The sequence below is a fragment of the Cetorhinus maximus genome, chromosome 18 (genome assembly GCF_964194155.1).
Source record: "Cetorhinus maximus chromosome 18, sCetMax3.hap1.1, whole genome shotgun sequence".
In the NCBI taxonomy this organism is placed as follows: Eukaryota; Metazoa; Chordata; class Chondrichthyes; order Lamniformes; family Cetorhinidae; genus Cetorhinus; species Cetorhinus maximus.
The window spans coordinates 68877649-68895673 of NC_135896.1; the positions used below are offsets into that span (position 1 = coordinate 68877649).

Sequence of the window (18025 nt, forward strand, 5' to 3'; positions counted from 1 at the left end):
TTTTGTCCATTTTATTCAGGAAAGGCATGGAGAATTGGCATGAAATAAGTATGTATTGAAATGCAAATTTGGTATAATTGGTGCCTTAACCGATTCCCTGTAACAAATAGATCAGTGAAAATGTGATGCATTGCTTGGCATGGCATTGAATTGCACCGATCAGACAGTTCTCATTTAACCTGTGATCTAGACTACATTACATTGCCTCAGCAGGGATGGCCGTTGGGTTTCTAAATTTGGCCTCTGCACCTCTCGGCAAGGGAAGAGAAAGATTAATAAGAGTTTGTATTCCTTATAGCTATCCATTGACCCTTTGCTGGAGTGTGTATGTTTCCATAAGTTGAGCAAGGACATGATTGGGTTTATGGAGAAACCTATTTTATTTTTATTCGTATGGTTGGGAAGTAGTTATAGTTTGATGTTGAGGTTAACAATTCAACGGCTTCAGCTGGCGCAGTGTAATGCCATCAGGAATGGGCCACTCACGGCAGAAGTTCAGAATGTGGTTTGATTTGATGGCTGCAGTCACAATGAGCTGTTCCTCATGTTTTTCTTGTGGAGCAAGTGCTTCCCTGGCCTTTCCCCAGACAGTTGAGGATTATGCAAATTTTTCGTGGAAGGTTGAAATCTGGGACATCACTCTGATCAGTTACCATGTTGTAGTTAGTGATGTTTGCAGTCAACCAGGAGGAGAGCCATCTAGAGGTGGGGCTGTCATCAGTCTGTAGGATGTGGAGTGTGTTCCAGTTGGGGCAAGGGGATTTCACATGAGTGCATGGGGTTTGTGGTCCTATGTCAGTGGGAGAGCTTCATTACCTGTCAGCAGGTGGTGTACTTTGAGGATGTTTTCCCTTTGAGCATCAGGAGGTTCAGTGTGTGCTAGTGCAGGAAGTCATTCAAGCTGGTAGTGTTACGATTCCTGTAGGGAAACCATCAGTCACACTTATCAAACGATCTCCAAATGATGAAATCGACAACAAGACTTCACTTTTTGTAACTTCTATTTTAACACTAATCAGAACCAACGCAAATTAAACATGAATTAACTGGCAAATGACACTTCAAATAAAAAGGTAAGTTTACTTTAAGTAGTCATACAACAAAGATACATTTTATACAGCCATAAGTGTTCCCCTTCAGCATGTATGGCATTACATAGCTACACAATTCCACCATGTGCTGTTCTTTATTCACACAGGGTAAGTCAGATGTCTTACCTGACAATAGCTTTCACTTCCGAGTTTCATGGGTACAATTATCATGCGCAAAGGCGCAAACTCTCCCTCGATCCTAATGGTGTAGCTTTCCAGAGTACCTTCTCAACCAACAACACTCCAGTTCATGGTTTAGTCACTCCTGGAATAACACCCAGCTCTTTACATTCTCCAACCTATTCACACAGCCTTCCAAGTTTTAGACTTTTTTTTAGTTAGCTTGCACAGTGCCTCAAAGAGCTCCTGGCAACTTTTCTGCCAAATAGAAAAACGGACCTCTTCCCAAGAGAGATTTTCTCCTCCTCAAGAATTCAGCATGTTCCTCTTTCTGTCCATGTCTGCTTTATCTTATCTTATGTGTCAGCATTTGTGTGCTAATTGCCTTCATCCGCTAGCTCCTCTGCTTGTAGCTCTCCTTTGTGTCTGCAGCTCTCCCTTTTGACTGGTCGCATGGCTTTTGGCCTTAACTTCCTACCTATCGTACTGCTTCCAGGACAAGGGCTGCCAGGCCACATGGACCAGTATTTCTTACTATCCAAAAAAAAAAATTGCAATTGATCCCTAAGCAATTGATGCAAATTCTTAAGTCCTTTTCAAGCATTCTTACAAACAATTACAGACATTTTAAAGAAATTAAAATTTTCCTTACTTTGCTCCTTTGGGGTCAAAAGTTATCGCAGTAGGTCAGTGTACCATCAAGAGTGATGCCAAGATATTTTGGTATGGGTTGTGGATGAATGGTCAGCCACAGAACTAGACAGAGATTTTCCCTTGCCTTTGAGTTGTTCAAGTGGAAGTCTGAAATGACAATCTTGGCAGAGTTTGGTTGAAAGTCTCTATTTTCTGAAATAGGCTTCCAGAGAACATGGTATATTCTACATCCTGAAGTTTTTTTTAACTTGGAAAGCCATGGCCACGTTGTCAGCATATGCAAAGAGCAGTGATTGTAAGAGGAAGGTCACTGGTATATATGTTGAAGAGGGACGGTGCGAGGACTGATCCCTGTCAGAGCCTGTCGTTGGTTATGTGTGGGCGGCTAATACTAGCTTAGCTAACCCCATATAATCTAAAACCCAAAATCAACGTATGTTAAACATGAATTAACAGGCAAATTGTGGTTGATTATAAAGTATAAATTGTATATTAAATGTCAGATATAACTAGGGCAGATCTCACAATTGGCTTGGCAGTCCATCCAGCACATTTGTCATCAGTTACATAGCCTTTCAGAACTCAGTCTTCCTCCATGAAGTGTTTGTTTTGTTTGGCTCTTGTGTAATAAAAATCTGATCCCCAAGGTTCACATGGAACTGTCGGTTGCTGTTCATGGATTTGATAAGTTGTAAGGTTTCACGTGGGAGATGGTTTTGGAAAGTTTCAGCAGCATGCCTGTGTACCAGTGTGTCACAGACACAAGATAAGTCAGCAAAGGCAGTTCCTGTCTTTGGGCTTTTCTGGAAACCGGCCTCAATATGTAAGGTTGGTGTCAGGACCTCTTCAGTGTAGTTGCGACCTGTGCGAAAACCTGCTGTTGGAGGGGCATTGCTGTTTCCAGGTGGGACTAAGTCAATTTAGCAGGAGATGCTCCAGGACCTTATGTTATTGAAAGCAGGGCGATGGGGCAGTAGCTGCGTGGATCATAGAGTGCCTACCTTGGCTTGGTAATGACCACTACCATGGATTAGCGCTAGATGTTTGGAATGGTCCCTGCACTGTGGATATCAGTGAACAGCTTTGCTAGCCACTTCCTTCCCTGTGACCTGATGTGCTTCAGAAATTCTGGCTAAATCCCATTGACTCCTGCTTCGTTTGACTTGGTTTCCGCCAGGATGCTGTCCACTTCCTCTTGCATGTAAGGGTTTGAGAAGTCCATCTGCTCTGGGACAGCCTTGGGAGACTTCATCAGGGCTATTTTTTTAATCATCTACTTATCTTCGTTGCTGGCTGCTATCTTTGAGTTGATTAGTTGTGAAGTGAAGGCATCAGCATTGATTCTGGGCTGTTGGTTTGGCTGGTGCTCAGCTGTTCCCAGGCAGCGTAGGAGTTTGCATTCCTTCGGCTTGAGTGTATAATTCAATTTTCTCTGCTGTTCCCTGCCATCTTAGGTTCCTTGCTGAAGGACATCTCATGAGTGCTACTGCATTATTGGGAACCTTCATTTTCCCTGTATTCTTCCAGGAGGCATTCGTTTTCTGGGGTCCAACAGGGGATGAATGTTTTTCTGAAACCCCAGGGAACGTATTTGGTGGCTGCCAGTTTGAGAAGTGGGAGGGTTGGGATCTGGTTAATGGTGGCTTCTGAGTATCCCAGTTGCTCAATAGCCTGGTGACAACTCTCTATGTGGATTTGCGTATGATAACTAGCTGCTTGGACCAGTGAGCAATTGCCAGCTGTGGAACTGTGCTGCAAAACTGAGTCAGCAATTAGGAAATTTGACTCCCTTACCCCTTTTCCTATTTCCCAGTTTTAAGGACATTATGCATACTTAATTTTAAGCCCTTATATATAATTGCATTTATTAAAGATCTGTCCAGTGATTTTAAGTTAAACTCCTGAGAACAATGCTATGTGCTCATTATAGTGATGTTGTGATGGAATCCATGGTTTCAAAAGAACCCCCCCCACCCCCCAACCTTAAACCAACTTATATTTCACCCCTCTCCTAACTTTACTCAGTTCTGCCGAAGGGTCATGAGGACTCGAAACGTCAACTCTTTTGTTCTCCCCCAATTGAACAGGAGACCCTGGGTCTGATGTTAGCATTGAAATTTACATTGCAAATAATTCGTCAGAAACAATTGTTTATACAGACCACAATCCTTTGAAGTTTCTGGACAAATTTCTAGACAGAAACGCAAGGGTATTCAGAAGGAGTTTATTACTGCAATGATTTAATCTACAGATTATACATGTGGCTGGATGAGAAAGTCTAATTGCAGATGCATTGTCATGAGTTTGAAGCTCAAAAGGGAAAATTGGACATTTAAAAACCTGGACATTGGATTGGATTGATTTCTGTTGATATGGCAGATTTGTATATATATTTATGTTAATGCATGCATCTGGTAATATAATAGCGTGAGTATATAGATAAGTATAGAAGGTAATGCAAGATGGGTTAAGAAAATGAAGCCGTCTTTTTAAATTTGACTTCATTTTGCTTAAGGAGGGGCATGTCATGAAAATAGTAATTTTCATATTATTGTAATTTATTGTTAGGTTAATCATGAGGTTTAGATTAGTTTCTGTGTGGATGTGTGTGGGGGGGATTTAATTGAATTGGAGACAGCTGGTCTGGAGCTTTTGAGTTATCAAAAGGGAAGCTAGGTTTGAAATGCTAAATACGTAAACATGGCTGAAGTTTTAGAATGTGAAGTGAGGAAAATTTGCATTTTTAGATAAATTAGGGTAGTTTGAATTTCAGAGAGACAATAGGATGTTACACCTAGCTAAAATAAGCTAAGCCAAACAGTGTGTTTATTTTTCCCCAAGGTCACTGATAATAAGTACTATGAAAGATTTATATTGTGAGAAAAGTAAAGTTGCAAAGTCATATTGGAACAATGGAATTTACATTAAAAAGGGAGAAACCTGTATAAAGGAGATGACATGTATAAGGGGGAAGGCATTCTGAGATCTAACACAAGAGTGATAAGCCTCCAGCCTCTGTGCACCAAATTGTTGTCTACAGGAACCAAAGTTAAGAAAATTCAGGGTATTGTGTGCTTTGCTTGTGTCACGACTCACTAGGGATAGTGTGTTGTAATATTAAGCCCCACTGTTCCCTGAGCTGTGACAAATGTGAAAAGTTTGACCAGATTGCCCGAATTCTACTTAATTGTTTAATTTAGGTTAGCAGAATACGAGCACCAGGTTTGTAAATTTAATAAGTAACTGACTGTTTGTTTGTTTATTGAGCAAAAACTGTCTTTAAGATTCATAGACGTTTACAGCACTGAAGGAGCCCATTTGGCCCATCATGTCAACAAAGATCTGACTACACTGATCCCATTTTCCAGCGCTTAGCCCATAGCCCTGGAGGCTATGGCAACACAAGTGAATATCTAACTACTTAAATGTTACACGAGTTTCTGGCTCACCACTTTCAGGTTCCAGACTCCCACCACCCTCTGGGTGAAAAAATTTCTCCTCAACTCCCCTCTTATCCTTCTACCTTTAAATTTATGTCCCCTGGTTATTGACCCCTCTACTAATGGAAAAAGTACCTTCCTATCCACCCTACCTATGCCCCTTTTGATCTTGTACACCTCTATCAGGTCCAAATCTTCGCTGCTCCAAGGAAAATAACCCCAGCCTGTCCAATCTTCCCTCATAGCTCAGACCCTCCAGTCCAGGCAGCATCCTGGTAAATCTCCTCTGCGCTCTCTCCAGTGCAATCACATCCTTCCTATGATGTGACCAGAACTGCACACAGTACTCTGCAGTGACTAGTGGCAAAAGAAAGAAATATGAACTGCTAGCTTCAAACACTAACTTAAACTCTACTCCATTCTTAAATCCCTATATACGCACGCACGCCAGACGCAAAACATGGATTTTAAGGATGGGATAAAATAGTTCAATAGCTTCAATCTGGAGTACAGGATTCAATGGGTTGATTTTGATCAATGTCTTCCAAATTCCTTTCAGTTCTTATTGATGACACAAGGTGGCCTTCCTGAGCATTAAGTTCACTGGTTGAGAACCTGTTTTTCAATATCTCTAACAGTAGTTTTCCCCTTTTCCTTTTTACAGGGGTTTCCTCAGAGGGAGAGCAGGTTATAGAGACATGAAGAAGAGAGATTTTAAATGTTTTCTCTTTGCAGGCCAGGAGCTTTCTGCAGGATTACTGGAATCTTACATAGGAGAGAGAGAGAGAGAGAGAGAGAGAGAGAGAGGTTTTAGGTCTTGTTCCTTTCAGGCTAGGAGCTATTGAGCTGCACTGTTTCTCTCTCAAAATCTGGTCACCTGGTCAGGATTAAAATGCTGTTATCAAGCAGCTCCCTTGGTCCGGGACTCCTTTCTGGCGCCATACTATTTTTCATGGCACACTATTCCAGGACTGCAACGTTGTACATATCTCTCATCCTGTTCCAGTCGACATGTCCTTCAACCTGCAGCCATTGTAATTCCAACCCACAGAAAATAAAAAGATATGTTCTTTATAACAGCCCACAAAAATAATATATGTCCCTTACACTCGAGTCTGTTGAAATCTATTTTGTTTTACTGTTGCCTTAACAGATGCGTAACTGGGAACCAGATTAATTAGGGGCTTTCAGAGTTATTAAAGTAGTAATTTGTAGACCTATGTGCTTAAAATCATTTATTTTATTAATAAACGTTTAATTTTAGTTTTGTACAAAAAACCTCAAGTCTCGATGGGCTTATTACTATTGAATTCAAGGCATGCATCTTGAAATAAAATACAAATTACATATCAGTCGTGGCAGCTGTTTCAAGTTTCGCTCTGGGATATGAGCAACTTGGCATTTGCCATCTGCTGTACATTGTGTTTTCCCCAACCCTTCAGTTTTTGATATGATCAAATCTTCTATTAATAACGCCACAGAAAACTCTAGATGGGGTAAAATCAGAGGGTTAGTTTATTTTATACACGTTCAAAAACACGGGAAGGGGATTTGTAACGTACCGCCCCTCTGCCCTCACAAATGTATGGTCTCCATTGGCCAGAGCTCTGCTGTAGAAATATAAATGGTCTTTGTGCATTTCCTTGGAATTTAATTTCTGTAGTTACCGTGGGTATTTGTGCCTTTTTAGAAAAAATGAGACTCGTACTGTGTTCTGAAGGCTAGAAATTCTTTGTGTGAGTCTTAGCTAGTCAAATTTCAGTCAGGATAATTTTATAAAATAGCCAGGATGATATAGACATATATTTTCCTTCATGTCACTGGGCATGACAAGAATTACTCTATTTAATTAGGTATGCTTCATAATTGATTAGAGAGACATAGCCTACAGTAAAGAATATAGGTTAGGTAAGTTTATTAATAAAATTTAATTGGGATTGTGAAGTAGGTTAGGATTTTTCTGGTTGAAATGCAAGATATAAATGGAGTGTGAAATGGAATTATTTTTATACTTCCCACAAATGGTTTGTAGAATTGCAATTGCCTACTGTAACAGCACTGAAATATTGATCTCATTCAGGTCATGTTGATAACATGTGGTGTTGCTGAATTTAAAAAGAGTTTATAAAAAAGGTATTTCAGCTATTGTATTGATGCAGAAAAGAGCAACCAGAATGATGGGATTGGATTATGAAGAGTGATTTGTGTAGATTAGATGTTCTCACTATAAAAGAGAATGCTGAGTGGTGATATAATTGCTGGTTTCAGTTTCTAAAAGGGCTGGTAAAGTAGACCATAGCAAACGGTTTCATTTTGTCTGTAAGATTAGAACCCAAGAATATGGCCTATTCTTGAATAGAGGTAAATTCAAAGCTGTGGAAACTTTAGGATCAGAATCCAAAGGAAAATAGTATTGATGTATTCAAATTAAATAGAGTTTTATTCAGAAAATATTTTGGGTTGCGTTCTAAGTAATTTGAGACACGTGTGGATAATTGATTTCGAAAGCTTTCCACTGCCATGGTGCTTCTCTGCAACAGAGATGATGAAGGATAGAAAATTTTGAGAAGGTAAATAGTGAACAAATGTTCCCACTGATTGGCAATGAGAAACATGGATTTTGAAATATCACTGGAAGAACAAAGGGAGAATTTTTTCCATGCAGAGGGTTATTGAAAGATGAAATGCTTCACCACAAGTTGATATCTGGCAGATACCGTAGCATAATTTAAAAAAGAGAATTGGTTAAGTCTTTGAATAAGCAGAATGTAAAAGGCTACAGGGTAAGCTTTTAACCAGAATTAGCAGGGAATAAGTAGATGGTTCTAGTTGAACTTGGAAAGTTATAAATGCAGTAGTCTGTATGGGCTCCCATGCTGTCATTTCTATGATTCAACCACATTGAATTAATGGGTGCAGGTAATATGTTCCACTATACTGGCTGGATTTCTTACTTTCACTCATCTTTACTAAAGCTAATTTTTCCTATTTTGTGCTTGAATAACCAATAAAAGAATCTAGTTTTATTTACAATCACTTACATTAGGTGTAGGCTAAAGTTTATTAATGACAGTGGCTCTCCAGGCTCCGTGATCTATTATGGAGGTTTATGAAAAAAAGTACTTGAACTCACCAGGTCATAAATTTTCATTTAACCTGTTTAAAATGTTCAAGGATATATTCAGTTTGTTCACAGCTGATTATATCTTCCTCACTCTTCAATATCACTTCATCTGTTGTGGATTCACAGCCCAAAAAAGTAGCATTTTGGTGAATTGTACCAAATGCTTCTCTTGCATATTATTCCTCCTCCATCAACCCCTAACTTAGTCTCCCTGGTGTAGAAGTTAACAACTTGCCTCAGCAATGTTGATCTGATTTGATTATAAGAATGTGTCTTAAGAGTTACAGATAATAATTCTCCCACTGATATTTCCTTTCCTTTTTGCTGACTGCTATTAATTATATTTTTGGTTTCTACATAATTTTTCTAATACTGGTGTTGCCCATGCTGAAATTGGGATGATTTTGACTTCAAATGGGCAGAGGGATCACACCAGGGGTCAAGCCATTTTAATGTTCGAGCATTGTTTGCATGGAATTGCTAACCAGTGAGCTCGCACCTTGGTTTGTTGATTGGGGGCCTCAGCTAGTTTGAAAGGAGCAAGACACTGACAGATGAGTGACATTGAAGGACCACCATTTTTGAAAAAGGAGGAGCATTTGGCACCATAAGAATTGTTGTTTTAATAAACCTTCCTCTGTTTGAGAAGGGCTGCGTCTGTCCCTTTTAAAGGACTGCTGTACACAATTTCAGTGTGCAAAACCGTGCATGCTCTGCCCATTAATACTTAAATTGTGTTGGTGCACAAGGCCTTGAATTGGATGCCTTAATGAGGCACCTGTTTGAACCAAGTAAGGAGTTTGATGATTTTGGTTTGCAGCCAAAAAATTGTTAACATTTATCTAGAGTTGTGTAAAAGCCCTTTTAGCTGTTTATAAAACATATTCAGCTGAAATTCATAAAAATTACCAGAAACTCCCTGTTAAACATTTGTGGTCCTAATTGGGTCACTCCTATAAGCCGTATAGATGTGCAAACAGATGAACCTTTTTTTTTATAAAAAGTGTTTAGTACTTCTCTGGAATTCAGTGTGGTAATTGACTATGCAGAATTGATGCAGTGATTGAGACTAATGACATCTTGGAGCAACTTTATTTTTCATGCAGTAGTTAATGTCCCTGCACCGATGGATAATTCTGCAGCAAAAAAGGGGGAGATGATGACAGTTGTAATGCCACTGGACCAGTAATCCAGAGACCCAGGCTAATGTTCTGGGGACAAGGGTTCAAATGCCACAATGGCAGCTGGTGGAATTTAAATTCAATTATTAAAATTCTGGAATATAAAACTAGTCTCAGTAATGGTGATCATGAAACCATTGTCGATTGTTGTAAAAGCCCATCTAGTTCACTGTCGTTTAGGGAAGGAAGCCTGCCATCCTTACCTGGTCTGGCCTACATGTGACTCCAGACCCACAGCAATATAGTTGACTCTTAACTGCCCTCTGAAATGGCCTTGCAAGCCACGCAGTTCAGGGGCAATTTGGGATGGGCGACAAATGCTGGCCTTGCCAGTGATGTTTGCATCCCATTAAAAAATAAAGATAAAAGGTGATGCTGTTCAGAATTTGGATTTTGACTTGGTTTGGAGGTGCTTGCATACAGCACATTCCATATGGGATAATGTGCATCAAATTATTAAAATGAGCATAGTTTTTTTAAGCTTCACTGGTGTCACCCATTCCCTTTCTCCCTGCATACTCTTAAGCTGTGGTGTGACTCCATCTATAGATGTGCTATTCAGCTTAAGCATCACTGAAACTTAAGCCCCTCATAGTCAATGTTCCAGTGCCCACTTAGAGATTGCAATGGTTTATTCCAAAGATGTTTTTAGCATTCCACCTTGAATTTATGAGGACTTGTGCTTGACCGGTGTGCATTGTGTCTTTATACGGTACTTTTGTTCCACTGTGTAACCGGTTTTTCTGATAGTTAAAAACTTGATTCAACTTATCAGTCAAGTGACATGCATCCCATTAGTATGTAAGTGTGCACCAGTTTAGTTGTTCATGTGCTATCTACAAAAGACTCTTTATAATCAGTAACAAAGTAAATATGATCTATGTTGCAACTAGGATTTCAGAAAAGTATAATAGTTCGCATGTGAAATTATCAAACAGTATACAGCAACCATGCTTTCCATTAAGATTTCGTAAAAAGTAATGGTGAACATGTGAAAACTCTTCATGAGGTGGCATATTGATTTGTGTATAAAGTTAATGAAAACTTCTGTTAAATTCTTATTGATTTATACTAACAAAATAATAAAATTAATTTCATTCACTTTTGCAAACAAATCTGCGCCATTTCAAGTGCAAGATTCACACAGGTTAAAGAATTTGCTTCTCCAGAATTTGCTCTTGAGACTTGGGAGTACTGCATAGCAGGTCAGGATTACTGCACAGCAGGTTGGGGAGAACGTGAAGTAGGTCAGGATCACTGAAGTGAGAGAGGGGTGGGGGGGGTCGGTGGAAACAAACTCTGACATAGGAAGGCTGTGAGTTGATTGGCTGGGTCAGTATTGTAGCTTTGTTTCCCTAGGACGTTAGTCCAAGCTGGGAAATTAAAAATTTCATTTTTTTTGATAAGGGTTAAGTAAAGCATTCCAATTAACCTCAGCACATTTAAATGACAGCTAAAGATAAGTGAGTAGTTGGTGAGTCTTTAAGTAGTAAGTTTTATTATCTAATAGATTGAGGAATGGCAGGGTAGCCAAGACCCCTGGGGTGCTCATTCTGCATTATGTGGGAACTCCAGGACATTGTGTGTCCTGGCTAACCATATTAGCTACAGTAGTTCAAGCTCTGGACTTTGGTACTTGAGCCAGCAGTTAGTGTCACTGCAGCGCATCCACGAGATTGAGCGCTTTGTGGATAGCACATTTATAGATGGGGGTCACAACACGGCTTAAGAATATGCAGGGCGAAAAGGAATGGGTGACATCAGGCAGTCAGAAGAAATATGCAGGTAGAGCAAGAGTCCCTGAGTGCATCTCACTGTCCAATCAGTATTCAGTTCTGAATGCTAATGAAAGTGTTGGTTTGTTGTAGGAACGAAGCCAGAGCCAAGTCCATAGCGCCACGGTTTGCCCAGTTATACAGGGAGGCACAAAGACGACTGGAAGAGCAACAGTGATAGGAGATTTCATAGTTAGGGGAACCATGCATTTCTGCGACCACAAATGTCGATTCAGAATAGTATGTTGTCTCCCTGGTGCCAGGGTCAAGGATGTCACTGAGCGGCTGCAGAGCACCCTCGAGGGAGTAGGGTGAACAGCCAGCAGTTGTGGCCTACAACTGTACCAACCCATAGATGGATATGGTCCTGCAGTCACAATTTAGGGAGCTAGGTAAGAAATTAGCAAGCAACCTCAAAAGTAGAAATCTCTGGATTACCCCTGGTATCACTGACAAGTGAGTATAGAAATGGGAGGATAGAGCAGATGAATGTAAGGGTGGAGAAGTAGTGCAGGAGGGAGGGCTTTAGATTCTTGCGAGATTGGAATAATTTCTGGGGAAGTGGGATCTGTACAGGCCAGACGGGTTGCACCTAAACTGAGCTGGGGTGAATTTCCTTGTGGGGTAATTTGCTAGTGCTACTGGGGAGTTTATAAGAAATTGGCAGGGGTGTGGGAATCAGGAGATAATTCTAGAAAGGAAGGGTGCCAAGGTGCAAAGAATGTTGAGCGAGTCAGATAGTACTAGAGTAGGAAATAGTAATGGGTTTAGCGTAAGAAGGAGAGTAATGAAGCCTAAATTAGGGTTAGAATGCATGTATGTGAATGTATGAAGTGTGGTAAATAAGGTTGGTGACTTGCAGACGTGAGCCACATGGAAATATAATGTGGCAATAACAGAGACCTGGCTCAAAGAAGGGCAAGACTGGGTATTAAATATTCATGGATACAAGGTGTTCAGGGAAGATAGAAAATGAGATGGGGTGGCAGTATTGATTTAGAACATCGCAGTGCTGGTGAGAGATGCCCCAGAGGGGTCAAGGACAGAATCTACTTGACTAGAGCTAAAACAAAAATGCTTGGTATAGTCTAGGCCACCAACCTAGTGGGAAAAATAGAGGGTCAAATTTACATGGAAACTAGAGAAATGTAAGAGTTATAGAGTAGTTATAATGGGGCCAAATTATACCAAAATTAACTGGGATAATAGCAGTGTAAATGTTAGAGAAAGGCAAGAGTTCCTGGGATGTGTTCAGGGGCCAGCAATCATTGTATCATGAGCATTAGGTTAGCTATGGTAAAGGTCAAGGAGCAATCCAGAGTAAGAATAATTAACTGGAGGAAACCCAACTTCGATGGGCTATGAATGGATTTGGCCCAGATAAACTGGAATCAAAGATTAGCAGGCAAAACTGTAACTGAATAATGGGCTGCCTTTAAAGCAGAGGTAGCTGACGTACAGTCATGGTATAGTCCCACAAAGGGGAAAGGTAGGACAAACAAATCCAGAGCCCCTAGATGGCAGGTAGAGATTAAGATGAAGCAGAAGTGTGCTTATGACAGATAGCACTTCGATAATACATTTGAAAATCAGGCCGAATATAGAAGGTTTAGAGGGGAATTGAAAAAGCAAATAAAAGCAAAGAATAAGTATGAGAAGGGACTAGCAGCTAACATAATAGGGCATCCCAAAAGTCTTCTATAGGCATATAAATAATGAAAGGGTAAGAGGTTGAGGCACCGAAAAGGGGATTTACGCAAATGACCCTCCCTCCACCACACTTTCAGACATTGCATTCCACATCCTAACCACTCAGTGCATGATAAAGCTTTTCCTCAAGTTGCCAATTGCCTTAAATCACTGTCTTTTGGTTCTCCATCCTTCCATCAATGGGTACAGTGTCTCCCTTTTTACTCTCTCCGGACTCATGACTTGTAAACATTTCTATCAAATCTCCTCTCAACCTTCCCTTCTCCAAGAAAAACAGTCCAAACTTCTCCAATCTTTTCAAGTAACTGCAGTTCCTCATCCCTGGAACCAGTCTCATGAATCTCTAATGCCTTCGCATCCTCAAAGTGTGGTGCTCAGAGATGGACAAAATACTCCAGTTGAGGCCGAACCAATGCTGTACACAGGTTTAACATAACTTCCTTTCTTTTGTACTCTTTGCCCCAATTGAAAAACCTCAGGATGCAGTATACTCTATTCACCACTCTCTCAACCTGTTCTGCCACCTTCAATGATTTATACACATATACACCCAGGTACCACTACTCTTGCAGCCCCTTTAAAACTGTGCCATTTATTTCATATTGTCTCTCTGCATTCTTCCTACCAAATTAATTACTTCACACTTTCTTGCATTAAATTTCATCTGCCACTGATTTGACATTTTGAAGCTCTGCACAGTCCTCATGTTCACAATACTTCCAAGTTTCATAACATCCATAAACTTTGAAATTGAGCCCCCTACACCAAGGTCTAGATCATTAATATATATCAGGAAGAGCAAGGATCACAAAACAGATCCCTGGGGAACTCCAAATAAACTTTCCTGCAGTCTGAAAAACAACTGTTCACCACTACTGCTTCCTGTCACTCAGCCAATTTCATATCCATGTTGATAATTTTATTCCATGAGCTCAAGTCTCTGTATCAAATACCTTTTGGAAGTCCACGTACACAATCAACTGAATTACTCTCACCAATGCTCCCTGTTACCTCATCAAAAAACTCAAGCAATTAGCTAAACATGATTTGCCCTTAACAAATCCATACTGGCTTTCCCTATTTAACCCGCATTTGCGCAAGTGACTATTAATTTTGTGACGAATTATCATTACCCATCTTAAATAAAAACACAAAGTGCTGGAAAAGCTCAGCAGGTCTGGCAGCATCTGTGGAGGAAGAAACAGTTAATGTTTAGACTCCAATATGACTCTTCTTCGGCACTTATTTCAGATCTCCAGCATCCTCCATATTTTGCTTTTACTGTGGTTAAACTGACTATAGTTTATAGCCTATAGTTGCTGGGCTTATCTTTACACCCTTTATTTGAACAAGAGTGTAACATGTGCAATTCTTTGACCTCCAGCCGAGTCTAAGGAAGATTGAATTACAAAGCTTATGATACAATGAATATTGTCCCCTGAACACTGCCCCTCCTTAGGCCAACCGAGTCTAAGGGAGATTGGAAAATTATCGCCAAAGCCTCTGCAATTTCCACTCTCTCCCTTCTGTGTAGTTCGATGCATCTCATCCAGTCCTGGTGCCCCTCAACTCTAAGTACAGACAGCCTATCCAATATCATCTTCTCCTTATCAATTTTAAACCCTTCAAGTTTCCGAACTACCTTCACTTTCACCATCACCTGGGCAGCATCCTCTTCCTGGCTAAAGACAAAAGCAAAGTAGCCCTTTACGACCTCAGCCATGCCACCAGTCTCCATGCATAAATCCCCTTTTCGGTGCCTTATCCTCTTACCACCCTTTCATTATTTATATGCTTATAGAAGACTTTTGCTTGGATAATAGTTTATGTTAGAGGATAAAAGGAGAGATGATATCTTGGAGGAGGCATCGAATGAAGCTTAGGAATAGAAAAGGGGCAACCACATTGTTAGGTGTTTATTATAGACCCCCAGATAGTCAGCAGGAAATTGAGGAGCAAATATGTGCACAATTTGCGGAGGTGTGTAAAAACAGTAACAATAGGGTAATTATATTAGGTGATTTCAACTTTCCCAACATTAATTGGGATAGACAGTGTTAAGGGCTTGGATGGAGTGGATTTCTTGAATTGTGTACAGTAGAACTTTTTAGATCAATATGTAGAGGGTCCAACAAGGGACGGTGCATTGCTGGACCTAATTCTGGGGAATGAAGCCAGACAGGTGGCTGAGGTGGTGGCGGGCGAGCATTTTAGTGATAGCGACCACAACATGGTACAGTTTACAGTTCTGTTGAAGGGTCATGTGGACCCGAAACATCAGCTCTTTTCTTCTCCACCGATGCTGCCAGACCTGCTGAGTTTTTCCAGGTAATTCTGTTTTGGTATGGTACAGTTTAAGTTTGTTATGGACAAAGAAATCGACAAGTTGCAAAAAAAGTTTTGGATTGGAGGAGAGTGGATTTTAGTAACTTAAGGCAGGATCTGGCCAAAGTAGACTGGGAACAGTTACTTGTGGGGAAATCTACAGAGGAACAGTGGAGGGGGTGTTCAAAAAGGAAATGGGGAGGGTACAGGCTCAACATGTTCCCTCTAGGGGGATAGGAAGGAGTAACAAGCCCAGAGAACCATGGATGACCAGAGATATTTAGGTTACGATGAGAAGGAAAAGAGAGGCTTTTAGCATGTACAAGGGAAGCAAATCAGCAGAGGCATTAGTGGCGTACAGACAGTGCAGGGTGGAGCTTAAGAAAGCAATTAGGAGAGCAAAGAGAGGATATGAGAAAGTTCTGGCTGGTAAAAGTAGGGAAAATCCCAAGATATTCTATAAGTATATCAATGGGAAGAGGATAACCAGGGAAAGAGTAAGGTCTATAAGGGACCAAGGGGGCAATCTATGGGTGGAGCCAGAGGACATCACTAGAGTGTTGAATGAATACTTCACGTCCGGCTTCACCCAAGAGAATGAGGATGAAGGCATCGCACTTGGGAAGAGAGACTGCGAGGTTCTTAAGCAAATTGATATAGGGAGTGACAAGGTATTGGAGGTGTTGGCAGGCTTAAAAGTGGACAAATCTCCAGGTCCAGATGATTTGTATGCCAGACTGCTGAGGGAGGCAAGGGAGGAGATTGCAGGGGCTCTGACCAAATTTTTAATTCCTCTCTGGCCACGGGGGAGGTGCCAGAGGACTGGAGAACAGCTAATGTGGTTCCGCTATTTAAGAAGGGTTGTAGAGATAAGCCAGGGAACTACAGGGCTGTGAGTCTCACGTCAGTGGTAGGGAAACTATTGGAGAAATTTCTGAAGGAGTGTATCTATCTCCACTTGGAGAGGCAAGGTTTGATCAAGGATAGTCAGCATAGCTTTGTCAGAGGGAGTCATGCCTCACAAATTTGATTGAATTGTTTGAGGAGGTGACCAGGTGTGTAGATGAGGGTAGTGAAGTTGATGTAGTTTATATGGATTTCAGCAAAGCCTTTGACAAGGTCCCACATGGGAGACTTATAAAGAAGGCAAATGCACATGGGATACAGGGTAATTTGATAAGGTAGATTCAAAATTGGCTTAGTTGTAGGAGGCAGAGGGTGATGACAGAAGGACGCTTTAGTGACTGGAAGCCAGTGTCCACTGGCGCACCACAGGGATCTGTGCTGGGTCCTCTATTATTTGTCATTTACATAAAACGACATAGGTGACTATGTGGGGGGTAGGATTAGTAAGTTTGCGGATGACACAAAGATTGGCCGGGTGGTTAACAGTGAGGTTGAGTGTCTTGGGCTACAGGAAGATATAGTCGGGATGGTCAAATGGGCAGATAAGTGGCAGATGGAATTTAACCCTGAAAAGAATGAGGTGATACACTTTGGAAGGAGTAATTTGACAAGGAAGTATTCAATGAACGGCATGGCACTCGGAAGTTCTAAGCATCAAAGGGACCTTGGCGTGTGTGTCCATAGATCTCTGAAGGCGGAGGGGCATGTTAGTGGGCTGGTGAAAAAGGCATATGGGACACTTACCTTTATCAATCGAGGCATAGATTACAAAAGTAGGGAGGTCATGTTGGAGTTGTATAGAACCTTGGTGAGGCCACAGCTGGAGTACTGTGTGCAGTTCTGGTCGCCACTTTACAGGAAGGATGTGATTGCACTGGAGGGGGTGCAGAGGAGATTCACCAGGATGTTGCCTGGGATGAAACATTTAAGTTATGAAGAGAGGTTGGATGGACTTGGGTTGTTTTCATTGGAGCAGAGAAGACTGAGGGGCGACCTGATTGAGGTGTACAAGATTATGAGAGGCATGAACAGGGTGGATAGGGAGCAGCTGTTCTCCTTAGTTGAAGGGTCAGTCAGTCACAAGGGGGCATAAGTTCAAGGTGAGGGGCAGGAGGTTTGGGGGGTGGTGGGGGGGTGGAGTGATGTGAGGGAAAACTTTTTTTACCCAGAGGGTGGTGACGGTCTGGAATGCACTGCCGTGGAGGTGGTGGTGAATAACATTCAAGGCTATGGGCCAAGTGCTGGTAAATGGGATTAGGTAGGTAGGTCAGGTGTTTCTCACGTGTCAGTGCAGACTCGATGGGCCGAAGGGCCTCTTCTGCACTGTGATTCTGTGATTGACGAAAAAAAATACACAAATCACTAAAAATAGCGACACAGTTTTAAAAGGCCATAAGAAAAGCGCACAAAGCACCTGAGGTTCATTTCTAAAGATGTTAAACTTGTATAGAACTTTGGTTAGACCACACTTGGAGAACTCTGCATAGTTCTAATCTCCATATCATAAAAGGAGAGAGGCATTGGAGAAGGTGCAATCAAGATTCCTAAGGATAATATCAGAACTGAGGATAAATTTATTAGGAGGGAGGGCTAAAATAGGCTTTTGTCTCGAAAAGGAAGGACCCTGAGAGTTGCTCTGAAAAAGATCTTTAAGATTGAGTTTGATAGCATAGCATTCTATTCACTTGTCCCTCAGGTG

At 41.1% G+C, this 18025-nt stretch overlaps 1 protein-coding gene across 6 annotated transcripts in view; it reads left to right on the plus strand.

The window, feature by feature from the left end:
- strn3 (striatin, calmodulin binding protein 3) overlaps nt 1-18025 on the plus strand; it is a 259300-nt gene that overhangs the window by 53454 nt on the left and 187821 nt on the right. The window lies entirely within an intron of this gene.